The sequence below is a fragment of the Poecile atricapillus genome, chromosome 4 (assembly GCF_030490865.1).
Source record: "Poecile atricapillus isolate bPoeAtr1 chromosome 4, bPoeAtr1.hap1, whole genome shotgun sequence".
NCBI lineage: Eukaryota > Metazoa > Chordata > Aves > Passeriformes > Paridae > Poecile > Poecile atricapillus.
The window spans coordinates 67,672,300-67,686,416 of NC_081252.1; positions in this window are offsets into that span (position 1 = coordinate 67,672,300).

Here is a 14,117-nt window from a genome sequence, read left to right on the forward strand (position 1 = left end):
CAAATCTTCTTTCTGAGCCTATCTGTTATGATAACTTACTGCAAGGACCACATAAACCCTATCTATAAAGTAGATTGATCTGTAAAAAATCTGCCATAGTTGAAGTGAATCCTCATTTTCTCTTTAAAAACACAACAGTAACATCATATAAAGTCAGTGAAATTACAATGGCATAGAAAAAAATCACTGGCCATTTTTAAATTCTGTATAAAATTGGAAAATGCTTCCCCTGGTGCTGGTGCTGACAAGAAGTCTAATCTGCTTGGCATGGTTAGCATGGGTGAATTTTTGCAGCGCTTTCCTCCTGTTGTCCATGGAGGTCTGGTGAAATTAAGACTTTGTCAAACCCCAGCTGTAATTATTGGTAAGAACAGACATAAGAGGGAAAGTGGAAGAGAGAAGAGAAGGGCATCCCTTAGGGCAGAGTCCACTGTGACATGTAGGATGTGGTGTCAAATAGCTGCTGGCTGAGGATCAGATTTGGATTTGCTTTCTGTCTCATATGAAAAACCTGATCTAAGAGAAGAAGGAGAGGGAAAAGGTGGTGAGATCAAAGCTTTCCTATGTCAGAAGAAATAAGGAAAGAAGCTGTTTCTGTCTGGCAGCAGTGGGAGCAAGCACCTGCCAGGTCCCCAGCTGTCACTGGGCCAGGGCTTGGAGGTGATGAGGAGTAAATGAAGGAAACATAGCAGCTGTGGAAGACTTACCCCAAGGCCAGGAAACTTGACCTCACAGAGCTGCAAGTCAAGAAGAGCTAGGACTTGGGCAGGGAGAGCAGGTGAGTGTCCCACGAGGGTCACAGCAAGAGAGGTAATGACTGCAGACAAGACAGGAAAATATGGATTTTTGGAGATGTTTCTGGGACTTCAGCTGTGGTGAGGGTCTCCTGAAAAGCCTCCAGCAAACTTCTTTGGCAGCCAAGAGGGGAAGGGGTGAGGGTGTGCAAGCAGAAACCAGGACAATATGGCACAGAAAATGCAGTTCAAACAGATGAACAAAAGATAGAGGGGACTAGGAAAAACATCGAGGTTTTGAGTCACCCTTTCTTTCACTGTATCAGGCCCACGTGCAAAATCAGCTCACGTGCAAAGCACCTTTGCAGGTCTGTGCACTACAGTTAAGTGTAGTGGCAATCTAAAAATGCCACACTGCAAGACATGCGAGCTCATCCATGTTCCCTCAGCACAAGGGGTGAAACCTCTCTCTTAAAAAAAAAAGTATTTTCTTAAAAGTTATTGCTTAGGGTACATACAAATTACTATAATCTCCTGCTCTTTCTCAACAAGTCCAGGCAATACTAAACACCCATTTTCTCTTTTTTCCCCCCACCAGTTACGATCATTGTAAGGGAAGGAAGTACTGGCTTTGCTTTCCCCAGCACTGGGGAGGCTTTGCATGGCTGCACATGCTTTCAAGCTCAGGCCTTCAACTGAAAAAACTTAACATTTGTAAATAAAACGGTTGTTTCCCCCTTGTTAATATAATAGAGTTCTGTTTTCCCCAATTACAATGCTAATTAATGGTTTTCACTTCATTCCCACTGTGACAAGCAATCACTTCCCAAAGCCTGAGGCCTTGTTGGTACCTCCATCATCTTGAGATGCAGGTGAGATTCTTTTCCCAGACTCTCAGCCAGCACCAAAGACAGATGTTTGTGTTTTTTTCATTTGCTTCACTCTCTGTGAAGATTTGATTTTCTCAGCCTGAGGCAGCCTTCAGTATTTAAGGTAGTAAATTAACCTGCTTTATGGTTTGTAGCCATCCTGCCTGGCTGCCAAATGCTCTGCGTGGCCACATCTTTCCTCCGAGGCTGGTGGAGATCCAGAGGGACCACCCCTACACATACAGCCCTGGTGCATCAGCTGGTGGCAGATTCTCCTGGTTTCATCTCCACTAAATTGTGCCTGGTCCTGAGTCCTCTTTGCCTCCATCCATGGTGGAAAACTGTGCATTGGGTTTTGTGTAGCCACTGGCACCAGGAGGCATTGCTTCCCTCTTAGGACAGCTGGCAGTGTTGAGTGTTGAAGGCTGCATGATGTGAGCTCCCAAGGTGGGCAGTGAAAGCAGTGAGCAGGGAAAAGCTCAATTTCCACTCCAGGTGCAGTTTCTCCATCTTTGACCCAGGTGACTTTTCTGTCTCATCAAGACCAAGCATGAAGGTAAATGTCTTTTCAGTGTCAGGACTGTTCTCAGTATATCTCACCTTTGGTAAAAGCATCCTTCTGCCTGCAAGCTGAAGAGCTCATTATTCTTTCAGCATCCCCGTATCACCTGGAGAAATAAAGGTGCATACAAATATCACAGGTAGCTGAAGGCAATTAGTGCTTGCTCCTTCTGACCCTCAGTCACACACTCTCTGCTGACCTTCTGCCTTTTTTCCAGCTTCAGTCTCACCAGAATCCCCAATACTGTGTTTGCAGTGTAAAATTTACAAAGAGCAGCTCGTTGATGATAAGCACAGTGCAATCAGGAGCACATGTTGCTTTCATGTCGCTGCAGGCTGCAACTCTCCCTCAGCACAGAGCATCTCCCCAGTACTCCATGCATCTGCACAGGATAGCTCTTGCCAAATTCCCTAGTAATGAGATAAAACAAGCAGGATCCCCTTTGTCTGTAGCAGGACAAATGCTGACCTGTGCAACAGGTGCCTTTCCAGGCCTTTACTTTGTTTAATTTACGGCAGTGTGCTGGAAGGGATCATTGGGGTGGCCAAAACATCACAAGAGACTTTGCAGCTGACTCTGAAGCAGCCAGCAGAGCTATTGCATGTGCACAGGGTGAGGGTGCGTGACAATACTGGGCTGTTAGGATAAAATGTGATTAGAAGGAGATAGAAACAACAGCCTGACTTCATTCTACAGCTCTGTAAGTGTCTATATCACTCACCTATTTTTTTTTTCCTCCAGGGAACGCTACTGGTTCTCTGCTTTGTCTTTTATGAATACACCCTTTCAATGTGCACATGCAGCCATAGGTTTGCAGGCAGTGAGGCCATTCCTTTCCACAGTGACATCAGCCGGTGGAGGATGTGATTTATTTTAGCACGATCCAACTCCTTGTAATCAGAGTAATGTTGCTGCAGTGTCCAGAGGCTCCCTCCACAATGCAGAACATTTTGACGCAGTGCAAAGACTCCTCCTTGTGATAACAAAAGAGACATTGAGAGATGTGCTCGCCAGACCTCCACCACTGATATTATTAACACAGGTCTTGGAAACTGCGTCCCAGGCCTGGCTCCCACAGCTGTGCACCAAACTGCGCTGACCCCGCTGCGCCCAGGGCTGTGGAGTCAAGGCTGACAATGGCCAGCGTCAGCCCACATCAATCCGCCTCCACCTGGGTACTGTTCCTACCATAAACAACAGATTGAGAGCTCTTTGGAGAAGGGAAATGCCTTTTTCATTTCTCTGCAAAGCATCCCACTCTCCTCTGGACACTGCACAAAGCCTCTCTGCCGTTTCCAAGGTGATGCCTGGAGGTGAAGCCTGTTATGTTTTTTCTCTTGCAGGTAACAGCAGCTGTAGCTGAGAGATGCCCTTGGATGGGCCATTGTTTGAAAGGAGGTAGGAAAAAGACAGAAAGAAAAGATCTATTAGTAACCAATTTTAAAAGACTCATAAGGAAAAAAAAAAAGGAAAATAAGGACATTTATTTTATGAGATGTGTGTTTTCTAATGCAGTTCAAGTTCTTATACCTAGGAATGAACATTGTATCTATGTTGTAAACAACAAAATCAATCATTTGATCCTGGTTTAGTTTTGTCCTGTAAGATAATGGTTACAAATGTTGTTTACGCCTAGTATTAAGTCTTGAGTTGCCTGAGGAAGACTGACTTCATAAATCAAAATGTAGGTGTTCCTCACTGAAATCTGCTTAGAGGAAAGGTTGGCTGTGGGTACAGCACTTCATCCCTCACTGCCCTGGGACCTCTTGAAATCTTGGGGAACACTTTAAAATATCTTTCTGGAATTTCTTATCAGAGTTTTGCCACAATCCAAAAATTGCATTATTTTAAGCCTGATTTGCATTCCCTGGAGTCTCTCTACTGATCTCCTTCAGCTGAAAATGTCACAATACCCTGAAGTTTTTCAAGCAGTAGTTTAATAGATACATTTCAGTCAGTGTGCTAAGAAAACAAAAAGCTGACTCCAGAAGATGCTTGTTTCCATTCTGGTTTTCCTTCTGGTAGCCCCATGTGGAAACCATAAGCATATACCATAACACTTGGGTATAATGGGCATTTCTTCAAAACATTAAAGTCTGTTCTTGCAGGATAATGTTGATGTCCAGCAAGGCCAGACCAACTTCTCATCCAGGCTGCTGTCTGCCACTGAGAAATCAATGCCAGACATTTGAAAGGGTAATCTATAAAGCCAGTGCAGCAGCTTGAAAAAAAAAAAAACAAAAAAAAAAAACCAGACTACTGCTTCTTCCAGCAGGATTCATCTTTATTATACACAAGCCAGTATTTATATGTTTCTGCTATGGGAAAGTTTAAAAAAAGTCTTGGGAACGTGCAGAAGGAAAGACAGAACAGCCACACCCCCAAGCACTCCTTGAACCAGACATTTCTGTCCTTATTGCCCATTCACTCAAACATGCTCCCTGCCTGCAAAGGAAAAACATTCACACGTGGTGTTTATGGCTGCAGTCATTCCCTGGTGTGCACCTTTCCCAGGAGAACAGACACTCTTTATCAAAGTTAAGTGTAACAAGTTGCTCTTCTACACATGACTCTGGTTAAGGGCAGGATGGCTGCTGCAGGCTGCTTCTACAGCCAGTCCCAGGCCTGGAACACAGGCAGTGCTCTCAGGCCCATGGTGTGATTTTTGGGGCTGTCATGTGCAGGGCCAGGAACTGGAGTTTGTGATCCTTGTGGGTCCCTTCCAACTCAGGATATTCTATGATTCTATGGAATGGAGGCACGGAGATGGTGAGCAGTAAACACATCATGGACACTTGAATCGCTGTTGTCAGCACATTGAAATGTGCTGGTGGCTGGAACAAAGCAAGGTCTGCCCCAGCCTGACCAAGAAACTCCCCAGGTCCTGGAAACTGGGAAAGAGGAGGATGGATGGAGATGAAGAGAGCCTGGTCATGTCCCCTCCTCCTTCCAGTCCTCACCAGGAGCATAATACAGTTGTGGTCATGCAAACAAGCACCCACCGAGCTGGAAATCTTTTCAACCATGGCCTCTGATGCAATGGAGACCTGTGGAAGCTGGTCTGGTGTCTGTGGTTATTCAGAAGGCAAAAGGAATAAGTAAATCATCCATCACAGAAGCCCTTTATTTGGCTGTTAAAATGTGACAGACTACAAGTGTACTGGTACCTGTGTGAGATGGGTGGTTTATTGCCCTCCTTCTCAGGCACGATCCCACGGGGGCACCACCATTCCCACAGCAGGATTTGCTTTGCAGAGAAAAGACATGGGGGACTCTTGCTTTGTAGGCAAGATGCAGGGCATGACCTCTGCTGCAGGAGAGACACCCTGGGGCCAGTTCAGCCATTCAGGATTAGCTCTGTTAGCACTGGTTAGCCTGGCACAGAGCAGAGACAGTGTGGCAGGGCTGTCCCCACCCTGGCTGTCCCAACAGCAGGATGGCAACCATGCAAGAGCTGCTGGCAGCTGTGGAATAGTGCATGAGCATCTGCATGGGATGCAGCAGATCCTCTGCCTCCACATCCAGCAGCACAGCTCTGCTTTAGGTCATGTATTTGTTATTTGTACCCAGAGGAATCGGGCTAGGGTGTGGTAGGGAAATAGTGAAAGTTTATTTTCCATGGAAAATGATGAAACCCACATGGAAAATCAAAAGCACACTGACACCTATGCTGTGCAAATCCTTGGCACAGAGCAGCTCTGCTTTCTGTCTGTGTAAAAATATGTATATCTATTTACTGTGCTGAGTTCCACTGTGGTACATCCAGAGGGCACAGTAGGCATCTCAATTAGGCTACAAGCATCAGATCAGTGCATTTTTTGTATATAGTTACTGGCAGATTATAGACTTACTAGACATTTCTTCTAACTGGCACAGGGAGAACCAAAGAGCTCAAAAGCCATTTCATAATAAATCTCTCTTAACACTTTCGTCTGCCCATGAAAGTTATGGTCTTTTAATCTGTCTCTGACGTACTGAACTTCTGCAACATGCTCGTTGTTACTGATTTACAGTTCTTGCAAGTGCATTCAGGGCTCACAAAAAAGTCCAACAAGGCAGAGGAAGGCAAAGCAAAAGAGGCTGCTGCAAGCAAGGGCTGCAGGCCCCTTCCTTGAAGCAGCCACGGTCCCCAGCTTGGGGTACATCACACAATGCCGTGGGCTGTGCTCATGCAGCAGCTCTGGGGATGAGACAATGCCCTGCCCTGTTCCTGGGGGGCTGTTGCCAGTCTCCCTTGGGCACCTCACTGTCCACTCAGGATGGGCTGCACCTGTATCCCTGGGAATCATGAGACCTCAAATCCTGTGTTCAGTTTTGGGCCCATCACTGTGAGAAAGACACTGAGGGGCTGAAGCATGTCCAGAGAAGGGCAAGGAAGTTGGAGAAGGGTCTGGAGCACAAGTGCTGTAAGGAGCAGCTGTTGGCACTGGGGCTGGTCAGCCCATACCTTGACTGGCCAAGCCAGGCCAGTGAGGAAAGCTGACGCCTCCTCTGTGGCCACCAGCAGGTTCCAGCTGTGCACAGGCACTGTCTGTCACTGCTGGCAGGGAGCCGTGGCAGCAACACTCACCTATCTCCTGTGAGAATACAGACACTTTACTTTTCATCTTTAAGGGTCTTGAAACATCAGGATAATCTCAGAGGGGGCTTGGAACCCTGAGGAGGGCATGAGAGAGATGGAAGTGTTTCCCTGTGCAGTGGAGGGGTTTGGAGTAGGTGCAAACCAGCAGCACCTTGCTGTGGATGTGACTTGGGCTGACAAAATGCTATTACTGGATCTGGCATTTCTCCAGGACCTCAGGATTAATGATCTGATTCACATGAAACCTATTACCTCCCCATAAATACTCAACAACATTTTAAAGAGTTAATTTATTTTCCTCTCCTCCTCTCTTCTTCTGCAATTTGCATTATCTGTTGCTAAATATATTATGGCATGCTTTGCCCCAATTCACCACTTCAAAGACCTCCCCATAGCATTTCATAAGTAAATCACTACTTGATCTTATAACTCAAGCACATAGTGTCAACCACAGGAATTTTATTTCAGTCCAAATCACCATGTTTTTGAAAGCTAATATCCATTATTTTCCTCTAGTAGTTTCATCTGCTCTACAGCAGTAGGAAAAAAACCACCTCTGTCTAGCTGAAACCATTAGGTGGAGATCTGGTTAAAGGAGGCATCCCAATGCTGCCTGTTAATCTCTCCTCTGGAGTTGAGGTCATTTGAAAAATATGAGTGTTTACTTTCTTCACCTCTCTAATCTGAGGCATAATTTCTTTTTCCTCATGGAGCCTGGAGCACACAGAAATGATCATTGTTTAAGCACATTGGGCACCTTTCCTCCAGGGTAAAAAACATGATGTGAATTTATTACTCAGGGATCCTCAGCTCCTCGCTGGCCCACAGGTGACCGATGTGGTGGCATGCACCACAGCACCAGTGACCACCTTCTGTGTCAGGCAAATCAATATCTTCCCACCTTTTGACCCTTTTACAACACCAGTTGGCCTTGTACCAAGCAAATGTGCTAGCAGTTGTCAAGGCTCCTGTAAAAAATAACTTTGGAGGTGGTTCTGTGTTCTGAATAGAGTCTGGCCTTTGCCTCTCCAAGTAGCAGTGCCAATATTTTATGCTGTTGGCAGCCTCTTGTGCTTTCTCCAGCCAGAGAATGAGAAAAATGGCTCGTCTGGCCTTTGCTCCTGGACTGGTCCACACTGAAGTGCACCTGGCAAAGTCACAATTATCTCACAAGTGGCCGAGTGGCCGACACACCACGGCATGAGAGCAGCCCCAGAGGCAGATGCTGCTACACCAGTCACCACCTAGAAAGGGGCTCAGCTGCTTGACAGAGAAATTGCTATGACAACAAAATTAATATGAATGAAAATCAGCATGAAACAAATTTTAGCTAGGAGGAGAGGGATTTCTCTCGGCTCAGCACAGGAGCTCACAAAGGCCCATGTACTTTGGTGTGGGGAAGTCAGCAAGAGCTGCATGTTGTATATCAGTAGCCTGCACCGATTTATGATGACAATCATAAATAAAAGTGTTTTTCAAGAAAATACTTAGCTCTTAAAGAAAAATATTTTCTGGTTTTCATGATTCTGTACAGTTTTTAATTCCTAGACTGCCCAAAAAACCCTGGGAGGGGTCTTATTTACTTTCCATGGAAATATTTTCATCAGGACATTCTTTTCCTCATTGGTGAGGAGGATGTCCAACCAAGAGGGGCAGCATTAAGAGCACAAGTGACCACCACTGTGCTACGAGGTTGCCTACCCCAAACGTCCCTTCAGGACTTGCACAAGGCTCCATTTATTCCAATCTGATTAAGATGAGGTGAGGCAAGTTTTGCCTTGATCCAAAGCTACAGAAAGGAATCAGGTTCTAAACATACCCAAAAGCAAGATTGAAATACAAACAAGGTTAAATGATGGTATTCTAAGTGATAATTCAACTTTGTTTTTTCATAAAAGAGGAAGGAAAGAGACAAAATAGTAAGGTGAGAAATACTGAGGGTAATTATGGGAAGCACAGGAAGGGGGTTTCCACCACTGTGGGCCCAGCATTGGCTCGTAGAGTGCAGGAGGGAAGATCTGTGTTGGGTGGGATCCCAGCAGGGCAAGGCACGGCAGCCTGGGACCAGCAGCACAGACAGCAAAGACTCTGACACTTTGCAGGTTTTGCAGCAGCCTCTGGCAGGCTGGGCACTTGCTTACAGGGGGTTTTGAGAGCAGCAGCCTCAGGTCCCCTCGTAACAACAGCCCATCAGTGGAGAGGTTCTTTGCCCCATCGAAGTTCACTGACTGCTCGTTGGTACCCAGGTGAAACTCACCTGGTGTATCCAAGTGTTCCTTGCTTGTTTGCATGAGGTATCAACTACAAGGCCTTTCAATGACCTTCACACACGGCCTCATTTCCTAAAATGAAACAGTTCAAAGCTTTAACTTTCAACCCTCGATCTTCAAAGAGACAATGGAGAAACATTGCTTACTTTTTACTCCTTCACTACAGCACTTCTCCCTTTCCAGCACTGGGCACTTCCAAGGGTTGGGAAGTTCCTGACGGTCCCAGCAGACCCCACTGCTAAATCCAAACTTCCCTCCTGTGAGCTCTGTCTTTTTCTGTTCATCTGTTCACCGGTGTGTTCGTCACAGGTTCCTCCTCTTGTCTCAAATATAAAACCTAAGGTAAGGTATTGGTGAGATGCCTGGCTCACAGCTCAGTGCTGAAGGGGAGAACCACAACTAAACATTTTAATGTTTGCCATTAACCTTTAATAATTGCTTTCCTCTTACGGGGCCTGTCACTGCAATAAATTTCAATATACTAAATACTCGTGTTAAATCCTCTCTAACAATTCCCTTGTTAGGCTGAATAAAAGTCAGATTTCTTCAATATGTCCCACCAAGATCCCTAATCATCTCCATTGTTTTTCTCTTGGCTTCCTTAGTATTAACAGTATGTAGTTTAAACAGGAACTGCCAGCTTCCTCATCAACTTTAATAACAAGTGTTTAATAATTGCAGGTATAATTATTCATAGCACTGACAAAATTTGCTATTCACCACTAATTTCTTCAAATTACTGAAAGCATAAAGCAAAAATAGACTAGTTAGAAAGACATTAATTTTTAATCATTTTCATTACTGTTGTTTAATGAACAAAATCTGCAACTCAGCGTTCCAACAATATTTCAATACAATATAAAAAGAAAGCCAGCAGGATTCTGGGTTGCATCAACAAGGGCATCACCAGCAAAGATAAATATGTCATTATCCCACTTGTCAGGCCACATCTGGAATACAATGTTCAGTTTTGGTCCCCACTATGCAAAAAAGATGTGGACAGGCTAGAGAGGGTTCAGAAAAGGGTCAAAAAATTTAGAGGATTGGGAAGCCAGCCATAACAGAAAATGCTGGGAGAACTGGGTTTGTACAGCCTTGGGAAAAGAAGGCTTAGGGGACACTTTATTGCCATGTCCCAGTATTTAAAGGGTGGCTACAAAGAAGATGGAGACTCCCTTTTTACAAAGAGTCACGTGGAAAAGAGGGGAGGTAACGGGTATGAGTTTCTTCTGGTGAGATTGGACAAAAGAGGAAGATTTTTTCACAGAGACAGCAGTCAGTCATGGGGATAAACTCCCCAGGGATGTGGTGGACTCCCCAGTACTCAACATTTTTAAGATTCAGCTGGACAGAGTGCTAGGCCATCTTGTCTAGACTATGCTTTTGCCAAGAAAGGCTGGATCAGGGTTCCTTGCAAGCTGGCACTATACCATAAGAAGAATAAAGATAATGGTGATCTACATGCATATTATGTTTTGGACTTGGCTAGAAACATTTATCCCAGACCTCTGTCAGCGTGTGTGCCCAGACCAAGATGGTGCAGTACCAGCCAACATTGTATTTCCTCATCTTGGTTTAATCCTATTTGTAAGTTTTGATTAATCCCACAACCAGAAATCAGGCAGACATGGCACAGAACCCCACACAAAGGACTGGCATAAACCCAAGTCTCCCATGTGCTGTCACTTCCTCCTGTCTTGGAGGTCAGTGCATCTGAGAGGACATTTCCCACATGTTCCCACCTAGAACCCTTTTCCAAAAGAAATCTGGCAGCAGCAGGGCAGCTTCCTGAGTCACTCCAGGAATGTCAGTGCTGGATGGTCTCTCCCTTGGGATCTTGGCTGCAGCACCAGGTAGGAGCAACATCACTCGGTTTGGGGGGACGAGCTCCTGCCTGTCCAGGAACCAGCCAAAGCTGAGCTGTCAGACACCACACGTGTCCTAGCAACAGCCTCAAACTCTTCCTGTGTGTTGGACCTAACCTGAACCAAAGTGTTTTCTGTCCTAGTGAACTGCCTTGTGTCCTGGTCTGGCTTGCCATGATTCTGTCTGGGCATCACTATGGCAGGGAGTGAGAGATGCAGGGCACAAGTCCAGAACCACAAGGTATTTCCCAGCCTATAAACACACCTTACCCAAGGGATGTTTCAGATATTAAGGGTACAGTCTTGTAGGTGTTCGCAATTTCAGATGTGGAAGCCCAGAGGGATGACTGAGGAGGTTAGAGTTGACAGTCTCTTGTTCAGAATATCCAAGCATTGCAAGTTCAGCTGTAAAATCAGTGTGTAAGATGGATAAATACATAAACATTTGTTTTCAAAATAATGTCCAAAAAGCTTTTTCCAGGCATCCTAAAAGATACAAAACAATATTAAAATCAATATAATCCTATAAAATATCTAGGTAGCAATACTGAAGTATAACAAGAGTATACACAGCTTTCCTGTCCATTTTTTAGTAGCAAACCCTTTCTGCTTCCCTTGCATTTCCAAGGAGCTGCTGTGTACATGACAATTATTTCATTCATCTCTTCAGATGAGAAGGTACTGCCCTGCTGTGGCTCAGTGAAACCCCATTGCTGCCAGAGGGAGTGGTAGCAAATCCAGCAAACTGGGCATCAAGTCTTGGCATCCCTGAACACACGGCAAATAACAGCACTGCTTTCTCAGGGAAGGAGGCTCCAAAATGAAGGCTCTGCCTGACTTCATGCCTGGAAACCTGGTGGCATTTATTAAATCCCCAGCCTCCAGCACTGCTTGAATGGCTTGTCTCTGCTCCCCTCAGGAAACTCCTTTGGGGGACAACTTGCAGCTCTTGCAGATGCCTGTAGAAGTTTATGGAACTGGCTGATTTTTGCTGATCAAATAAAATTAATAACAAAATTAATAATAAAATTAATAATAAAAAAATCAATTTCAGGGTCCAAGCAGCTCCAGCTGGAAGTCCTTTCTTTCTGAATGATGGTGGCAGTGACTGAGCAGCACTTTGTTCTATGCAGTGTTCTCTGCCTTCAGATATGAGAGGTTGGAAAAGACAAAAATAAAAGGAACACTGACAGCAAGTCAAATAAACTGTCTCTATAGAGAAAGAACCCTTGGAATGCCCAAAGCACTTCAACTATTTTTTAGGCAGAAGTGTCAGAAAATCAGTCTCTTGTGAGCATTTCTTCTAATTAGCTCTTTGCAATTCATGAGGCCTCACGGTTAGCAGGCAGCTCCCTTCCCAGCGGAGTCCTGGCTGCTCCTGCAGCCCCGCGCTCCATTTGCTCAGCTAAGGGGTGTTAATGCTTCAATATGCAGCAGGCATTTCCTTAAATGTTGAAAGACTTAAACAAATTATAGCCATCCTATAATTTGGCAGGTTAGAAAAGAAGCTTTTAAAGAGCCTTGTAAAACGAATGACTTAAACCTTCACCCCAGGCTATTTTTAAAATTCATTTGTCTGCAATCCAGCAAGAATGAAGGCACAAATATATGCATGATCCATGTCTAAAATTTTTATTTCTGAATTAGTTAGAAATATGCTTCAATCTTTGTGGCAACTCATAAATGATTTGGGGAAATGGTGTTGTAATACTGGTCATGGAAATAGCCACAGCTTCATACCCTTCTTCTACTGAGCAAGGCTTGAAATTAGATTTATGGAGGAACTTATGGCAAAGGAAAGAAGCCATAGCACATCACCTCCTTGCAGTAGAATCTTAATGACTAACTTTCATGCCCCTTTCCACTGCAATATATGTGCTTTTAATCACACTGATTATGAATTGCCCACTTGTGATGATGCTGCAAATCAAGATAGGCAGAAAGAGCTACGCAGAAGTTTACATTAAAAAATAATGCTGCTCTATCTATCCCATCCCATAAGGCACTAAGTGGGATAAACTACTGCTAGAGAAAGCAGAGGCCCTTCTCTTTCCCCAGGAAACAAGCAAAATCCCTCACTATGTATGAATACGTTTGGTGTACCCCCTGTGAAAAGAGCTCCTGTAAAAAGAATTCAAATGTGCTTAAAATTGACATCTGCAAGTTCTTATACAGACACACCTCAATGACCATTAATCCCTTGACCTCTACAACAATTAAATCAATATAATAACCTGTTATTTTTCTGTGTAAGACTTTTAATGCTGATATCTTCTTTATGAAATATGAGGCAGAGGGCACGATTAGAAATAAGCAGTTCTCCATTCCCATTTTCATTCCTAATGTATCTGCTTTTAACTGCTTACCTGAAACCTCAAGGTAACATCTACTATGGAAAATAAAAATACATTAAGTCTGAACCTACGATCTGTGGGTAGCAGAGTTACTAGAGGGAAGTAAGGCCTTTAGGTTTACACTACTGGTATAATCAACAGCTTTACTGAGTGAAAGATGTGGCAAACATTCAAAATATTTTTGAAATGGTCTTTGAGACCTCCATCTTATTCCTAACAAAACTGGAATATATCACATCACCTGTGCATTCATCCTGCACCACTAACATGGCTGGGACCCCTCTCTGACAGGACATGTCAGACTCTTGGACTGCATTTGGACATTGCACCAAAAACTCTCCTTGACAGAGATGGCAATCCTCTCCTCTGGGAAGCTCCAGACGAGATATTCCCGTTCCTTTTACCTTCCCAGAACCCTCAAAGAAAAACTGTAGGAGGATTTACAATTACAGAAAGAATATGAAGCAGCTCTAAAGCACCTCATTGTTTGCAGGCCCTAAGTCAACTGTAGAAATGACAATGAATTTGGTCTTTAGATGAAACACAAACAACCAAGCTGGATTTTACATCATCAGGCAACATTGACATAAAAAGACATAAAGTACTTGGAGATTAAACCATCCTCAGAAGCCCAAGGGCTCAACTGCATGCTCTTGACCTAAAGAGTAAAATAGATTTTAACAGAACATATGAAATTAGCATTCACTGCCATCAAGTGTAGATCAGACACAATGCAAGTACACATCTCTACAGTTAAAATCTTCATCGATGGCATTGTGTCACCTGTCAGCATTGCCCCAGACCTGTGCCACCATCCTAATCCAGGCAAATTGAGGTTTGAGCTCTGCAGAGAATGCAGCTATGGCCCTGCTAATGTGTTT